The sequence below is a fragment of the Phascolarctos cinereus genome, unplaced genomic scaffold, assembly GCF_003287225.1.
Source record: "Phascolarctos cinereus isolate Bilbo 61053 unplaced genomic scaffold, phaCin_HiC Scaffold_1;HRSCAF=81, whole genome shotgun sequence".
NCBI classification, from domain to species: Eukaryota; Metazoa; Chordata; class Mammalia; order Diprotodontia; family Phascolarctidae; genus Phascolarctos; species Phascolarctos cinereus.
This window is the reverse complement of record NW_027555514.1, coordinates 37,650,584-37,668,600: the sequence shown is the minus strand read 5'-3', so window position 1 is coordinate 37,668,600 and position 18,017 is coordinate 37,650,584.

Sequence of the window (18,017 nt, the reverse complement as noted above, 5' to 3'; positions counted from 1 at the left end):
GACAGAGGGTGTGACCTGCCCAGGGTCACACAGCTAGTAAGTGATTGAGGCTGGATTTGAACAAAGGTCTTCCTGACTTCAAGATTAGTACTTTATCCACTGAGCCAACTAGCTGCACATAGTAGGTAGGTACTTAATAAGTATTTGTTAACTGACTGTGTGACTCATTTGACACTAGCCATATACTTATTGGTGTTGATAGTTAACTTGAGTTTCCCTGCAGAGGTAGGGGAATGTGGGATAGGATTCTTTTTATTCTTAGCCTATGGTTCAATAATTCAGGTGTGAGGCCCTGGGGTCAGGAAGACTCATTTTCCTGAGTTTAAATCTGGCCTCATTATACTTACTAGCTGTGTGACCCTGGGCAAGTCACTTAGCCCTGTTTGCCTCAGTTTCCTTATCTGCAGAATGAGCGGAGAAGGAAATGACAAACCACTCCAGTGTCTTTGCCACGAAAACCCAAAATTGGGTCACAGTCAAACATGACTGGGAAAAAAAAACCCCAAAATGATTGAACAACAACAAAGAGGAGAATACTAGGAGAAGAAAGAAGAAAAGAAGGGACAGAAACAGTGGGAGGCGGTGATTGACCAGTGGACAGAGGCTAAGGAGAAAGAAGAATCAAAGAATAAGATTCTATGTCTGGTGACTGGAAAATACCTTAATAAATACTCGTTTATCTCTTCTATCTAGCTATCCTACATGTCTATCTATCCATTCTACCTATCCTATCTATCCATCATCTATCTCTCTATTTGCTGAAAAAATATCCACCACCTTACAGATGATGGATTCAAGACATAAGATGAGACATACATTGTGGGGCATGGCCACTGAACGAATTTGTTTTGCTCAGTTATGTATATTTGTTACAAGGACTTTGTCTTTCTTTCGTCTTTTTTTTTTCTAAATAGGAGGTGGGGGTAGAAGGGATAGAAAAAGCATGCTTATTAATTGAAAAAAATTAAAAATTTAGAAAAAGAACATTTGCTTTTACAGAAACAGGGAAGTCCTGGAAATTGCATAGAGAGGCACGATTTAAGCTAAGCCCATTTTACTGTGGCAGAAAAAGGTTACGTTTCATTTTAGGCATATTGAGAGTGAAATGACTCCAGGATACCTCCGGGTGAATATCTAGCAGGCAGTTGGGAGACAGGAGTGACAGAATTTTGGAGCTGAAAGAAACCTTAGGGGTCACTTGGTCCACCTCCCACTTAGTGAATAATCCGTTCTCCAACATCCCTGACAGATGGTCACCCAGACTGAGCTTAAATAACTCTAGTAAAGGAGAGCTTGTTCGCCACCTTCCCAGGGCTGAATATTTTCCTATTAGACAGCTTTATTGGTTAAAAAGGGTTTGGGTTTTTTTTTCCACCCATGTTGACATGGCCTTTGCCTCCTTATAGCTTTCACTGATTGGTTCTAATATGGCTTTAAGGAACATCACAAAATAAGTCTGCCTCCTTTCCTAATTGGCAGCAATTCAAATACTGGACAATTTCAATCATGCCTCCTTTTGAGCATCTTTAAGCTAAACACACCCACTTCTTTCAACTATCTCGCATAGAACAAGCTTTCTGGAACCTCATTCAGGTTGTTTCATAAGTGATCTAGGATTTTTCAGATTTCTGGGTTAAAATTCATAAAAATTTTTTTTTAAGATGGGAGAAAAGGGGGAAGATTTGGGAGATGCTGCAGATATGATGAAATCGACAGGTCTTGGCCATAGCTTGGATATGGAGGATGAAGAAGAGTAAGGAGTCCAGAATGACTCTTATGCTGGAGCCTGGGGGACTGAGAAGATGGTGTTGCCCTTTACTGTCATAAAGGAAGGTAGGAGGCAGGGATGATTTAGAGGGAAAGATAAAGAAATCTGTTTTGGATATGTTTCATTTAAGATGTTCACTGGACATCCAGTTTGAGATGTCTGAAAGGCAGCTGGAACTGAGAAATTAGAAGTCAGCAGAGAGAGTGGGGCAGGACAGGTAGATGTGAGAATCATCAGCATAGAGATGGTCATTAAATCCATGTGGGCTGATGAGATCACCCAGTGAAGCAGTATAGAGAGAAAAGAGATGAGGGTGCTTGAGGGACGCCTATGGTGATAAGGCATGACCTGAAAGACGATCCAGCCAAGGGGACAGAAGCATGGGCGGATAGGTAGGAGGAGAACCAGGAGAGAACGGTGTCCTGAGAACCTCCAGAGAAGAGAGGATCAAGGAGGAGAGAGGCTGCAGAGAGCTCTTCCAAAGTCTATTGCTCTCTTTCCCTTCTGATTTTCCCCCAAAGAGGGTCAGGAACCCTGTGTGTCCTCTCTGAAGACAGAAAAAAAAAATGTCTCTCTTCTCCTAAGGCACTAAATATCTAGTCATTATTCTCACTACCAAGGAGAAAAGTCTTTTTTTTAACTAATTTTTTTCAACGAACAAAAAATCTTTTTTCTCTCCCTCTCCATCCTTCCCCCATTGCAAAAACAAACAAACAAACAAAAAAACACCATGGAACAAATATGCATAGTCCAGTGAAACAAATTCCTGAAGTGGCCATGTCCAAAAACCGTGTGTCCCAATCTGTATTCTGCACACATTCATTGCCTCTCCATCAGGAGCTGGAGAGCATGTTTCACCATGAGTCACAACCTAGCCGCCTCCTGCCTTTCCTGTCTTCTTACATCTTACTCTTGGACGCATTCATTTCAATCCAATGACGCAGCCTCCTGGCTGTTCAGCCAACAAGATACTCCATCTCTCAGCGCCTGGCATTTTTTATGGCTCTCCCCTACGCCTGGAAGGTTTTTCCCTCCTCTGCTCCACTGACTGACCTCCCTGGCTTCCTTTAAGTCCCATCTTGCATTGGAAGCCTTTCCCAACCCCTCTTAATTCTAGTGTCTTCCCTCTGTTAATTACTTAAATTTGTCCTATACTTGACTTGTTTTTGTTTTTGTTTTTTTACAAATTTGCTTGCATGTTGTTTACCCTGTTAGATTGTGAGTTCCTTGAGTATAGAGACTATCTTTTGCTTCTTTTTGTATCCCTAGTACTTAGGACAGTGCCTGGTACGTAGTAGGCACTTAATAAATGTTTAGTGATTGATTGACTGAGGAGAGAATCCTATGCAAACAAATACCCAAGGCACAAACCCAGGGTTACATCTAATTTCTTTGGTATAAATACTTCGTCCGGCAATGCAAATCACGACAACCTTAGGAGTAGATAATTGTTCTTTAGGAGTTGCTGTGGCCAGAAATTAATTACCCTGAAACAAGCCTGGTAAAGAGCCTCTCTGAAATTAGCTAGGTGGGTCTATCGCTGGGGCTAAACCTGACCTTTTTCTAGCTTGATCTAAGATTATGTAACATGTGTTCCACTAACATACCCTTTGAGAACCCTCAAAAGTAGATCTTTTTTAAAAAAATAAATTTTATTGCTATTTAAATTTTTTTTTATCTCCTAAATTCCCCCCTGTATCTTTCTGTCTCCCCCTCCCAGGTAGTCATCTTATATAACAATTTTTTTTTTAGGGGCAGCTAGGTGGTGCAGTGGATAGAACACTAGCTGTGGATTCAGGAGGACCTGAGTTCTAATCCAGTTTCAGACCAGACACGTAATACTTACTAGCTGTGTGACCCTAGGCAAGTCACTTAACCCCAATTGTCTCATATAAAAAAAAAACTGACAGTTATGCAAAGACCCACACCTGTGGACCTCCCACCTCTACCAAGGAGTTGGGGGAAGGGTTTCATATCTCTTCTTTGGGAACATGTTTATTCTTTGTGGTTTTACAACAAGACAATTTTCCATTATTTTGTGGTTGGAGTTCTTTCCATTTGCATTGTTGTAGTCATTTTGTATATTTCCCCCCTGGTTCTGCTGACTTCACTTTGCAGCAGCTCATAGAAGTCTTTCCATGTTTCTCTGTATTCATCATAGCCCTTATTTCTTACAGCACAGAAATATTCCATTCCATTCCATTCCATTCCATTCCATTAATTTACCACAATTTGTTTAGACAGTCCCCAGTTGTTAGGCATTTTATTTCCAGTTCTTTGTACCATAAAAAGTGCTGCTATAAGTATGCTGGTGTAAATGGGTGTTTCTTTTTGGGGGGGCACATTTCCTTTTATCAATAAACACCTTGGGTTATATGCCTAGTAATGGAATCTCTGGCTTAAAAGGTATGGATATTTTAGTCATTTTATTTGCACACTATCAAATTGCTTTCCCAAGAAGTCTTCCTCCTTTTCTCCTACCTATTCTGTTTCTCTTTAATAAGGCATCAGCTTCCAGAAACATATTCTTGTCATGGGGCTTATCCCACCCAGTTTCGATATCCTACTGTGTTAGTGTAAATATTATCTTAGAATCATAGTATTTTAGAAAGGAGGGGAGCGAGAGACATAAAGGAACAAATTATATCTATTCCTTTTCCTGCGGATAGTGTTGATTAAACGTCTGAGCACAAAAAGCGACCTGACCTCGTTATTGTATTTAACGCATATTTAGGGTATAATTTAGTGCTGTTGGGGTTTAAATTCAGTACACGAAGAAGATATGTTAAAGGTAGCTGCTAGAACTTATTTCTGCTTAAATTGCAAAGAGAAAAGGTTTGTTTTCCATTTAGCAAGCTGCATTGGTTCTGCATAATACATAGATTGATTTTCTTGGCATTCTTGGCAAATGAGGTATTTAATGGGAACACCATGTATTCATGCTGTGTAGATAAGATATCAAATCATGGAATTTGAAGAAACCTGAGAAAATCAGACTGGTTTCAACAGAAATATTACTCTTCCCAACACCTACGAAATATGTGTTTTAGTCTCTTAAAGTCTGGCATCTTATACCTACATTACCAATCCAGATGTATGTTTCATGTTTGGCTTTGTCTCCGATCCAGTTAAATAGTAAGGAGTCCATTTTCCTAAATCTAAATTTTTCCTCTGTCAGATGAAGTCATTAGAAGAATTTCCCAGGATGCTGAATGAGGGAGAGTTATTAGGGGGAGTCTATCAAAATCTACAAAATTGTATAAAAGTGAATACGAGCTGTCTGTATGCCACCCAAATAACAAGATTGGGAAAAAATATTCAGTAGCCCATGAATTTTTTGTTCTATAGAGAATAAACATATACAGTTTTCCATTCAATGGGACAGTTGTTCATCTACTAAATTAAAGTCTGTTTTTTATATACTCATAATCATACTGATAGCTGACATTTATAATTGACAATTATAATTGTATGTAGCATTCTTTTGATATAAAAACAGGCCTAATTTTCTCTATCTTGCTTCTACTTTTCCCCAACCTTGCCTTATTCCAGGGAATTCTGGATACCCCCAAGGAGTATTTCTGGACTCCATCAATATATTTCAACCTGAGAGTGTTCTTCAATTATATTAATTTGGGAAATACTGCACAAATCCATTATTTAGCAGCAACATTTACATATAAAATCATTTTTACAAGTGTTTAAAAAGTGTCCTGGCAGATAGGTGAAATGGTTCCCATGTTTTCTTTATTGATTAGCTTGTAAATACTTTTTGGGGGACAAAGATAAATTTTAGTCTTGTCTGTTCTCCCCAGTCTGACTTGTGCAAATTCAAAATTGGGTATTCTGATTGACGTAGTTAGAAAGAGCACGGGATTTGGTATAGAAAACCTAGGTTTGAATCTCTGTCACTTACCAGCCATGTGACTATGGGCCAGTCCCTCAAGTTACTCAGTTTCAAGTTTTTTTTATCTGTAAAATGAGGGAGTTGGGTCAGATAAATTATAAGTCTCAGTTTCCTGATCCATAAAGTAGGGATAATTCTACCTGTGAAATATAACAAGAGTAGGTGAACTTGAAACTTAATCCATACTCCAAAGTGTCTACGGTGTCATTAGTATGAGTATGCCTTCCAATAATGCAGACTGAATACCATTCACAGCATGTGAGACCCTTGTCCATGTCCCTCCCATAAAAAAAAGCCTCCATAGGTGTGTTATTATTGAGTCCAGTCAAGATAACAAGCATTTATTAAGCACTTTCAGGGAGGGCTAACACCTCTTGTGTGAGGGCTTGCGAAGCCCTTTGTTTACCCACCTCTGGAGTCCACCTTCACCCAGCTCTTACTCGTGATGCCAAGAAGCGGGTAGCGTGTGTAGGGGCCACACCCTGGTGAAATTCCAGGTTAGATGGGCTATGCTGGTAGATGGGCTAAACTAGGTTGAGGGTAATTGACAGGCCTCAAACCTGTCAGTAAGTTAGAGAGGTGTGTATCCCAAGCATGTGAAGACTTCTCTCCACAGAATGGGTGGATGAGAGCAATTTGCTCCAATGGCCATGAAGGCGACTGATTTTGGTCATTTATATTGCTAATATGTAAGTTTCCTAGTTCTTCATAGCTGTATTTATATTTTTAACTTGAGCAAGGGAAAAAAAGATGGCAGGAAGGGAGTGGAGAGAAGGTAATGGCCCCCTAATGTAACTCCTATCAGAAACGACTAATCCATAGTACATCATATGTGCTAAATTGATGCTTTTTAAATTATTCATTCTATTTATGGAGAGTTTAACATGTGTTTCCTGAATTTATCAGACCTTTAGGTTAAGATTAATAGAAGTATTTTTAGATGGAAGAGAATCCCCACCCCCACAAAGCAACAGGTTCTCAAACTTTTGGGTCTTAATGTCCCTTTATACACTTCAAAATGATCAAAGACCCCAAAGGACTTTTGCCCATGTGGGTTACATCTATTGATATCTCTCATGTTAGAAATTAAAATGTCTTAGTATTATCATGAAAATAATTTTGCCTCTTGGACCCAAACACCCGCAAACTACCCAAGTAACTAACTAAATAGGTAAAGAAAAGTGGAGTCGTGGAGGATTTTCCCACATTTCCCAAAGATAGGGTCAGAACACAGACATGAACGTGCATCTCCTGACTCCCCGATTAGCTTCTGCCACTCCTGTATAATTGTTTCCGCTTTCTGCTCAGTTTACCTGTGTACATAAAAAAAGTGAGCCCACAAAAAATGGCCAACCGACTTGTAATACGCTGGAAGGAGCCTGGCCTGGGTACTTTGTGTTCCGACAGTTATTGCTGCCGTTAGATAAATCTTCATATCTCTAATAAGGGGAAGGGGTGGGGGGGAGATAAGTGTTTATATAGCACCTACTATGTGCCGGGCACTGTGCTAAGCACTTTTAGAAATATTGTCTTCTTTGATCCTTACAACAGCTCCGAGGTAGGTGCTTCTATTATCACCACTTTGTGGTTGAAGAAACTGAGGCAAACAGGGGTTAAATGACTTACCTAGGTCATATAACTAGTAAGTATCTGAGACCACATTTGGACTCAAATCTTTCTGACTTTAGGCCTAGACTGCCCACCAGTTGCCTCTGAGATGTAAGTAAACACTGAGATAGTATTTATACATACCTACATACTTAACCTGGGCTAAAATCTGGACTCAAACAGACTTTACTCAATCTTTTTTCTTTTTAAGAATGCTTTTCTTTTTTTCTCTAATTACATGCAAAAACAATTTTTAATATTCATTATATATATATACATATGTATGTATATATATATACATATATATATTTATTTTATTTTATTTTTCTTTTCAGTGAGGCAGTTGGGGTTAAATGACTTGCCCAGAGTCATACAACTAGGAAGTATTATGTGTCTGAGGCCGAATTTGAACTCAGGTCCTCCTGAATCCAGGGCCAGTGCTCTATTCACTGTACCACCTAGCTGCCCCCCATTTTTTATAATTTTTGAGTTCCAAATTCGCTCCTGCCCTCCTCTTCAACCCCCCTGAGAAAAGCAAGCACTTTGACATAGATCAGGCCTGCACAACATACAGCCTATGTAGCCCCCCCAAAGGATTTCTGGAGGCCCAAGAAAAACGTAAGGTTGTTGCTACCTACGACCTGTGGCAACCAACCATGGACATTCTGTCTGTAGTCTAACTAATCTGCCATCTGAAGAAGTTTAGCCCATCTTAAGTTTCGCTCCTCTCTACTGCCAAGTTGTGCAGTTCTGATATAGATTATACACGTGCAGTCATGCACAACGTATTTCCGTATTAGCCATTTTGCAAAAGAGAACACAAACCAAAATAAAGAAAAAAACCCAAGAAAAATAGAGAAAGTTAAAAACATTGTTTGGATCTGCATTCAGATCCATCAGTTCTTTGCCTGGAGGTGGATGGCATTTTTCATCATAAGTCGTATATCATTGTATTTCATATTGAAAGCTTCTCACGCATTTCTTTGGTTCTTCCTGAGGTCCCCCTCTCAATATCAGAATAGGCTCTCTTCTTCTAAGGACCCTTAAAGGTCCCCGGGCAAGCATTCAGGCTAACAAAACTCTGAATATAGAACAAGCTTAACTTAACTTGACACCCCCCCCCCAAAAATGCCAAGGACTGACATTCAGCCTTTTAATAATCAGAACGACTTCCCTTTCATCCCTGAAAGGTCTCTGCCTTCCCAAGGGCCTCTCCAGTCCTCTAAGAACAGCATTACCCTGAGTGGGGCCTCCCAGCAAGGGGCAGAAAAATCTGGATTGCTCCAGAGTCAAATATTTCCTCCTCCTGGTGGGCCCTGCCTCCTATCCAGACCCACACAGTTCACAGGATTTATACCATCCAGCCAAGGGACAGGTCCTGGTTGCTCCCTTATGACTCGGTTCCTTTTCTATTGCTCATTCTTCCCTTTCCCATCTTCTTCTCATCATAGCTCCTCCTGCTTTCAAGCCTCTCTCCTTCTGACTACCAATTCCTAATCAATGTGTCTCTATTTGACATCTGTTCTTACTCTTCATGAAGGTGGTGGAGGGGGTGCTACTTATTTCTTTGGAGGGTCTGTGTAGACAGTGAAGCTTCTCTCCAGGGAGCCAAGTCCAGGTCTGTATCTTGGTCCTCCCCAAGGGCAGAGCTCTACGTGTGGGGACCCGAGTCAGTATCAAATCAAAGGCCTCACTGGGGAAAGGAAGAGTCAGGAAAAGGAGAGTTCACACCTCATTCAGGGAAGTCCTACCTTTACCTCCATTTTGGGACCTGACCCATTGTACCCATATAAGATACAATCTAATAGTTACCTGTAAACAGGGATGTGAAAAAGCCAGCTCAGAAATGGGCTTGAGAAATCTGATTGTTAAATTTTCAATGGGGACATTTGCCCTTCTGAAGTCATCTACAAAACAGGGTCTGATTTATTGTTGTGTTGATTGTTTGGACTTGAGAAAATGATGGAGGAAATATTAATAATGCAGACAATACTTAAAAGTGGTATTGGAATAGCCCTCCCCCTTTTTTTCTGGAGAGCTGGTCGTTAAACATTTGCCAGCACACCCCTGCCTGTAACTTATACAAGGAAGTATGACATAGTAGAAAAAAATATAGACTAGGATTCACGAGCCCCAGCTTCTAGAAATAGCTCTGACATTCACTAGCAGGGTCACTTCATTCAAATCACTTACCCAGATCTGGAAATGCATTTACTCATTTGACAAAGGAGACTAATAATCTCCAAATTTAAAGGGTTGTTTGCAATCTCAAAGGTCTCTTCCAGCTTCAAAAAAAATTCCTGGGAATCTGTGAATGTAAAAAGGTTTTGAAGAAGAAAATGTTCTCTTCAAATGCAGTTTTGCTGGCAGACAGCACAGGGCAAAAGTCTCTCTGGCCAAGGGATCAGATGACCCTAGCGCCTCTCTGAGACTTAGCTCTTGATCTGTAAAACCAGGATAATATTTGCACTATCTCAAAGGGATGTTGGGGTATCTGATGAAATCACGTCAGCAGGAGTGTCATATGCAAAGTGTTATTATACAAATGCTGTTCTTATATTACAGCGTGTAAGTGAGATCCTACTTCCCCTTAAAGGACCACGCAACCTAAAATGTTAAGTGTCCAAATGTGGAGAGATGAAGGCCTTTGGACCAACACTTAAAAATGAAATAAAATGTAAGTCCTCTTTCTGTTTCCCTATGGCTTGGCTGGATAAGGAGAGATTCGTGTTTGCCCTTGGCAAAAGGAAGCAGGTAGCAGTGCTCCCAGGGTGCCCTCCCATGCCTTCCCTTCCCTCCCCTCCCCGTGGCTTTGTAGAGTTCAGTGAGGGCCATTTGTTTGCCTGGGATTGAGGCATTTAGGGTTAGAAGTAGTGCTAAGCATGGAGTGAGAGGAGATGAGTTCAGATCTAGGCTGTCATTTACTGCCTTGGTGACCTTGGGTAAGTGACTGCCCCCGTCATAACCTGAGTTTCTGTAAAATGAGGGCCTTGGATCAGGAGTTCCTAACCTGTGCGTTTACTATTACAATGTTTTGATAACTTCTTCAATAGGCAACACAGTGGATAGAGTGCTAGACTTTGAGTCAGAAGACCTGAGTGCAAATCCTGCCTCAGACATTAATATGCATGACCCTGGGTAAGTCATTTGACCTTTCTTAGCCTCAGTTTCCTCATATATAAAAATGGGGATCATATTAGCACCTACCTCACAAGGTGGTTATAAGAATCAAATGAGAGAATATCTGTAAAGTGCTTTGTAAACTTTAAAATACTATAGAAATGCTAGCTATCTTATTATTTTTTTAGGGTTTCTTTATAATTCTACATATTTTATTTTGTTATTTAAAGGTATTATGGGGGCAGCTAGGTGGTGCAGTAAATAGAACTCCTGCCTTGGAGTCAGGAGGACCTGAGTTCAAATTCGGCCTCAGACACTTGAAACTTACTAGCTGTGTGACCCTAGGCAAGTCACTTAACCTCACGATTGCCTCACTGAAAAAAAAAAGTGTTATTCTGAGAAGGAGGCCAAAGGCTTCATCAGATTGACGAAAGGGTCCATGACCATGACACAAAAAAAAGTTAAGAACCCCTGGACTGGGTGCTCTCCAGAGTATGTTCCAACCCCAAGTCTATGATTCGTTAATGAATGGATATAAAGTACCTGATAAATGCCAAATGTTGTTGCTAACTCAGAATTACATACTGAAATAACTTACCATCTAGAACTCTCTTTTGGAATAGAAAGAAAGAAAAAGAGAGAGAGGGAAAAGGTAGAAGGAAATGAAGAAGGAAAGAAGGAAGGAGGAGCAGAGGATAGAAGGGAGAGAAAGAGAGAGAGAGAGAGAGAGAGAGAGAGAGAGAGAGAGAGAGAGAGAGAGAGAGAGAGAGAGGAGGAGGAGGGAGGGAGGAGAGAGAGAGAGAGAGAGAGAGAGAGAGAGAGAGAGAGAGAGAGATGCCAGGAATCCATTCAATGAAGGAAGAGTAATTTATGTATCAGGGCAAGGCAGGAAAACATCCTCATTGTAGCTTGTAACTACTGCAGCTTCTCCCTCCCACCCTGCTAAGGCAAAGCCCTCAGGGTCCCAGCGGTCCCCTGGTGGCTGCCTTCTCCATCCATGCAGAAGGAGATGCAGCCGCCTCTTCAAGATCTAGCTCATGGGAACAGGCTGAGGAACTAGAGGAAGACAGGAGCACCCTAGGAGAAAATAGATGAGGAGAGAGAGATGCAAAGAGCATAGCAACTTTCATGTAGCTAGATTTTTTTCCCCTCATAGATGTCAGCTGGGGTTTCCACTGGGACTTTGGGAGAAAAGTGTTAATTGGCCAGCAAAGGCAGCTTGGGGGAAGAGGTGGGAAGATGGCAATCGATGCCTAAACCTGGCTTGGGAGCTTCTGAGGGAGGAGAAACAGTAGTTTAGAACAGGCTCTGTGCGAAGACACAGAATAAGAATAACAAAGTGCCTTCGCTGAGGTGAGGGACTGTGGGTGTTAGACATGGTTAGTTTTGTTGAACTGTTGCATTTTTTCCTCTTGCTTATTCTGTTGTGAGGAAAAGCTCTGTTTGAGTGAAACGGGAGGTTATGCATTGGCAAATGGAGATGACATAAAAACAAAAAGTAGCAGTACTTAAAAAATGCTGACAGCTGCCTGAATGTCTCTTTTCCTGGTCCGGCTTGACCAACGTGGAGTGGACGGTGTTTGGCTTTCTGCTGTGGCCAAGGAATGGCTGTTTGTGCTTTGTCTCCCGGAGTCACTTTGGAATGAGTCTCAGAGGCGACTTCTGAGCCAGAGAGAAACCAGCTCTCTCTGCATCTTCTGACTTGGTGTTGCTACCCCCATGCCCCACGCAACCAGGAGGAGGCTGGTTGCCGTAGCAACCTGCCTTTAACCCCCTTCTGCTTCCTCTCTGTATTCTGGTGGCATTAGAAGCAATGTCTCTGGCAGCAAAGGTACACCCTTCGGTAGAAGTCAGTCAAACCAGTTGGGGCTGAGTCCCAGACTCCTCGAATCCTCTGGCCTTCATCTTTTTGTGGGGGGCGGGGATCGGGGATTGGCCTACCTGACTCTGTTTTTTCTTTAATGTGAGGAAAATTCCAGCATGGAATCTCCCTCCATAATTATAGATAATTTATCTATAATTTGTAGCTTTCAGTGAGTTGTTGAGAGCACTGAGATGTTAAGGGACTTACCCAGGGTCTACTCACAGTAGAGGGCCGCTAGGTGGCACAATGGATAGAGTGCCAGGCCTGGAGTCAGGAAGACATGAATTCAAATCTGACCTCAGACACTTACTAGCTACGTGACCTCAGACAAGTTAATTAACTTTGTTTGCCTCAATTTCCTCATCTCTAAAAGGAGCTGTAGAAGGAAATGGCAGACCATACTAAGAAAACTCCAGATGGGGTCATAAAGAGTCAGACAGGACTGAAAACAAAAATAACTTCTAAGCCTTGGGCCTGAGTGCCTAAAACACACAAAAGTCAGGCTTACTACACACATCTCCACCATTAGCGCCTCCTTGTTTCATGTTCTGCTTAATAAGTTGTCTACCTTAGTCTTGAGCTCAACACACAGTGCTCTGTGTGTGTGTGTGTGTGTGTGTGTGTGTGTGTGTGTGTATTTTCAAGTTGGAATTTTACAGATGACTCAGAACACTGGTGCTAATGGCCAAAAGGTGAAACCTTCTCCTTCCCTGTTCCAGCTAAATCACATTGTAAGCCACGTGTTCATAACTACCTTTTTATGTGGCACGGATCTTCTGGAAGTGAAGCCTGTGCCCCTCCCTACTTCAGAATGATGTTTTTAAATGCATAAAATAAAATACATAGGATTACAAAGGAAGCCAACTATATTGCAATATAGTTATTCAAATGGTTTTTTTTTAGTTCACAGGCTCCTGGTGAACCCAGTTTCAAAGCATTTTCTCTGAGTGAGAATATGAGATTTTTCAGTTTTGTTTTTAACAAACCAGAGGCATGGTCCCATGTGACAGTGCTTGATTCAATTTCATTCAGTGGATTGTAAGCTCACTGAGGGCAGGGACAATTTCATTGATTTTTTTTGTCTTTGTATCCTGGTGCCTAACACAGTACCAGGCACACAGTTATTATTGAGTCATTTCAGGCATGTCTGACTCTCTGTGACCTATTTGGGGGTTTTCTTTTTTTCTCTCTTCTTTTTTTTTTAAGGCAATTGGGGTTAAGTGACTTGCCCAGGGTCACACAGCTAGTAAGTGTCAAGTGTTTAGTCTGAGGCTGGATTTGAACTCAGGTCCTCCTGACTTCAGGGCCGTGCTCTATCTACTGTGCCATCTTGCTGCCCCATATTTGGGGTTTTCTTGGCAAAGATACTAGAGTGGTCTGCCATTTCCTTTTCTAGCTCATTTTACAGCTGAGGAAACTGAGGTAAACAGGGGTAAATAGCTTGCCCGGGGTCACACAGCTAGTCTGAGGCCAGATTTGAACTCAAGAAGATGACTCTTCCTGACTTCAGGCCTGCTGCTCTATCCACTTTGCCACCTAGCTGCCTCTGGTACCCAGTAGGTATGTTTGCTGATTGATTTCATTTGTTACCTGAAGTCACCCCTTCCTTGCTTTTATGTATGTTGAAAAATACTAACCGTGCCAACTAAAAGCATAAGGATAGAAATAAAAGTATAAATTCTCTTTCCTCTCCCTGGTGGCCAGTTTACCCTAGTGTTAGGTGCATGTAAATCCTACAGATCCAGTCCTAAGCCTAGTGAGAATTCAGGTATTTCCTTCTTTCTGCTCCCTTTTTTCTTCTCCCATCTTCACCTCCAGAATAGAAGTGGGAAACAAAAAGAGACACTGAGGTGAATTCCTGTGTTGCTACCTTCAGGAGGGTGTACCTGGGGTGGCGGGGGGAGGGCTCAGGCTGTACTCTGCTAGTTACTTCTTAGAGCCTAAGATTTAGACACTTGCTGAGATAACGTTATGTTTATCCTCAAATATGAAAACTCATGAAATCCCAGGCTTTTGAAGGTGCTCAAATGAAACCAGTGAGGCAGATGTAACTGCAGCTGGTTGAAAAAGGAAGGGGAAAAGGAATGCCTTAGCTGAAGATGAGATCTGAACTATAATCACATCACTTAATTCAATTCAACACATATTAAGCATTTGCTATTTGCAAAGCACTGTGCTAGGCACTTGGAATAGTCCCTCACCCCCAGATACCTCCTTCAGGAAGCTGCACCAAATCCACCTCCGATTCCTACTTAATCAGTCAGTCAATCAACAAACGTACCTAGGCAGCTAGGTGGTGCAATGGCTGGAGAACTGGGCTTGGAATCAGGAAGACTCAGATTCAGCCTCCTTACTTACTAGCTGTGTGATCCTGGGCAAATCATTCAACCCATTTGTCTCAGTTTCTTCCACTGTGAAATGGGGTAGTAACAGTGGCTATTTCCCAGGAATGTTGTGATGATAATTTGTGAAGAGCTTAGCACAGTGCCTGGTACATATTAAGGGCTGTATAAATGCTAGCTATTATTATTATTATCAAGGGCTTACTGTGGACTGGACACTGTGCTGGTGCTCTGTGCTTTTAACTCTGCATTCTCTGGGTACTCAGGCAATCGGCACAATACTGATGGGTTCTCAGGGTCACAGCTGTAGAGGTGGAAGAGACCTCAGATACCATTCAGTCCAAAGCCTTCATTTTACAGATGAGGAAACTGAGGCCCAGAGAAGTTAAGTGACTCCCCAGGGTCACATAGCTAGCAGAAATTCCAGCTTTCAGTGGATAGAGCACTGGCTCTGGAGTCAGGAGGACCAGAGTTTAAATCCGGTCTCAGACCAGACAATTGACACTTAACTATCTGTGTGACTCTGGGCAAGTCACTTAACCCCAATTGCGTCGCAAAAAAAAAAAAAAAGAAATTCCAGCTTTGTGGTTTAATTCCTCCTCACTCCAACTCTAATACTCTACCCATGATGCCATGCTGCCTATAGATTTAGTCACAGTTAACCTGTTCTTGTGTCATTTCATAAGTACATGTCTCATAGTTCTCCCTTCAAGTGCTATTCTTTTTTAAAACTTTTTATTAATTAATTTATTTATTTTTAGTTTTCAACATTCGCTTCCACGAGATTTTGAGTTCCAAATTTTCTCCCCATCTCTCCCCTCCACCCACCCCAAAGTGCTGTTCTAAGGCTCTATCGTGGTTTGGAGGTGACCCTGGAGAAGATAGCCATGCCAGAAGAACACAGGCTTTGCCTGGCCTCATCGAGTTGGAAGGAGTTTGAAAATGGCCCTAATTTGATAAGGAGATCAACCTACCTAAATGCTAAGAGGTTCTCAGTGGGAAGGCAGATTTCCAGGCTGATCTTGTGGTCATGACAATTCTTAAAATGAGGAGGGGTTGAGATTAGCTTCAGTGGGAGGAATGTCTACAGCAAGGAAAGTATGAATCTTTCTAGTGTAGTGGAGGGAAGGAAGGGGGAACTAAGTATTTATATAGTGCCTACTATGGGGTAGCCCCTTTGTAAGTACTTTACAAATATTATTTCGCTGGATCCTCACAGCAACCCTACAAGGTAGATACCATTATTATCCCCATGTCTGAGTTGAGGAAACTGAGGTAAACAGAAGCCTATTGGGGTTTTTTTAAGTGACTTTCCCAGGGTCACACAGCTAGTCAGTGCAGGGGGCCAGATTTGAGCTCAGGTCTACCCTGACTCCAGTGAACCACCCAGCTGAGTGGTTATACTACTATCCCAGAATCGTGTTGTTATATCTCCCTCAGGGTTCCAAGACTACCTTGATGCAGTTTGAGGTGTGTTTTCAGGCCCAGGTGCCAGCGAGTAGCATGCCACTTCCACTTAACCACATAACATTAATTAGGTTTTTTTTGGCTAGGCAATGGGGTTACGTGACTTGCCCAGGGTCACAGAGCTAGTAAGTGTCAAGTGTCTGAGGCCGGATTCGAACTTAGGTTCTCCTGACTCCGGGGCCAGTGCTCTATTCATCGAGCCACCTAGTGGCCCCCTTCCTTCCCCTTCCCCACCCCCACCCTCCAGCAATTATTTTTTACAAAGAAATATTTACTGCAAATATATTGCAAGAACTAAAATGCAAGTCACTTCACCCAGTTTGCCTCAGTTTCCTCATCTGCAAAATGAGCTGGAGAAGGAAATGGCAAAACCCTCTTTGCCAAGAAAACCCCAAATGGGGTCACAAAGAGTTGAAACGACTGAACAGTGACATGAAGACTGCCATTCACCTGGAATGAGAAGCATAGTATCTAGCATGAGTTGGATAAATATGGAAGGTGCTTTCAACTGTTACTAGAAAGGGTATATCAATGCACAAAGATGGCTGGTCACTTGGTGAGTGTGTTATAGTGGGGTTTCCTTGTGTATGGGTTAGATTAGATGGCCATAGAAGTCCCTTGATTCTTAAAGTCTTTGACTCGCCTAGGGTTCCACTCATCATCCAGGTAACTTTACAAACCAAAATAACGCTCCCCAAGACACCAGCTGCCCAACAGACGAGGTCTCTCCTAAATTCTGTGAGGGTGGGGAGTGTTTTCACTTTTGCATCTGCATCCTCAGCCCTGGGCACTTTGTAAATGTTTACCAAATGCTTTTTCCTCCTTCATTCAGATGGCAATAACAATGAATGATTAAATAAGTTACTGCCAGACCCTCCCCAGCCCGCCAACTCCTTCCTGGTTAAGGATTTTTTTTTTTTTTTGCATCTCTTTTCATATTCCCCTGACAAAAGAGAAAAGCCCTTTGGTTCTGTTTTTTCCCCGACGTAATTATGCTGATTAGTGTTCCATATGGAGTAGAAGCCATTGTTCTGGAGCACCCTGGGATCTAGTAATCCACTGAGCTGTACGTGTTTATGTTTCTCATTTCCTGGACATTCTGGGACATTGCTAGATAAAGATCAAGCCTGAACGTTTCTTGTAAGTTACAGTCTGTGTGATAAGCTTAAAGGTTGAAATGCAGTAAAGACCTAAAGTCATGGCAGGAAAAAAATGGCTCTTGGAAGCTTTGCCAGGTCAGAGTAAACTTTACCAGGAGATGATTATGAGATGGACAGTAACAATTCACGAACTAACTTAGTTTGGCATTTTTACTCCTAAAGCTAATTTTAAAAAGCCAGAATCTGAGTCTTCAATCCAATCCAATCTAGCAAACATTTTTTAAGCACCTATAAGTTTCCTACCCAAGCACCACTTAGTGGTTATTGTTTGGGCCCTGAAGGCTTGAAGTGAAAGTAAATAGTAATTGTTTCTCTTTTGGCCAGAAACCCTGCAGATCTTCTCCTCCCAGCCTGATTTTTTTTTTTTAATTAAAGGCCTCTTCTCTTGGGTCACTTTTTAAACAGCCCTAATCACTGAATGGGCATGCCTTAGTCAAAATGAGAACTTGGAAAGACCTTAGCTTTAAAAGGCCAAGGTCTCCAGCTGCATTGTGCATCATTTCCAGTTGTCCTGATCTATATTTGGCCACTGGACCCAGAAGGCTCCGGAGGACAAAGTGAGGCTGTTGACTTTGCACTGCAGTCCCTCACTTAAATCCAATTCATTTGTAAGTCATAGCATCATCTTCCTAATATCTTAGTCCTCTTCGAGAACGAAGGACAAAGGACACACAATACAACAACCACACACAACCCGGAGTTTAAGATTCAGTCTTCGGTGATGAAAACGAATTGGCGCAGTGTGTAAAATTCTGGGATTGGAATGAGGAAGATTCGAGTT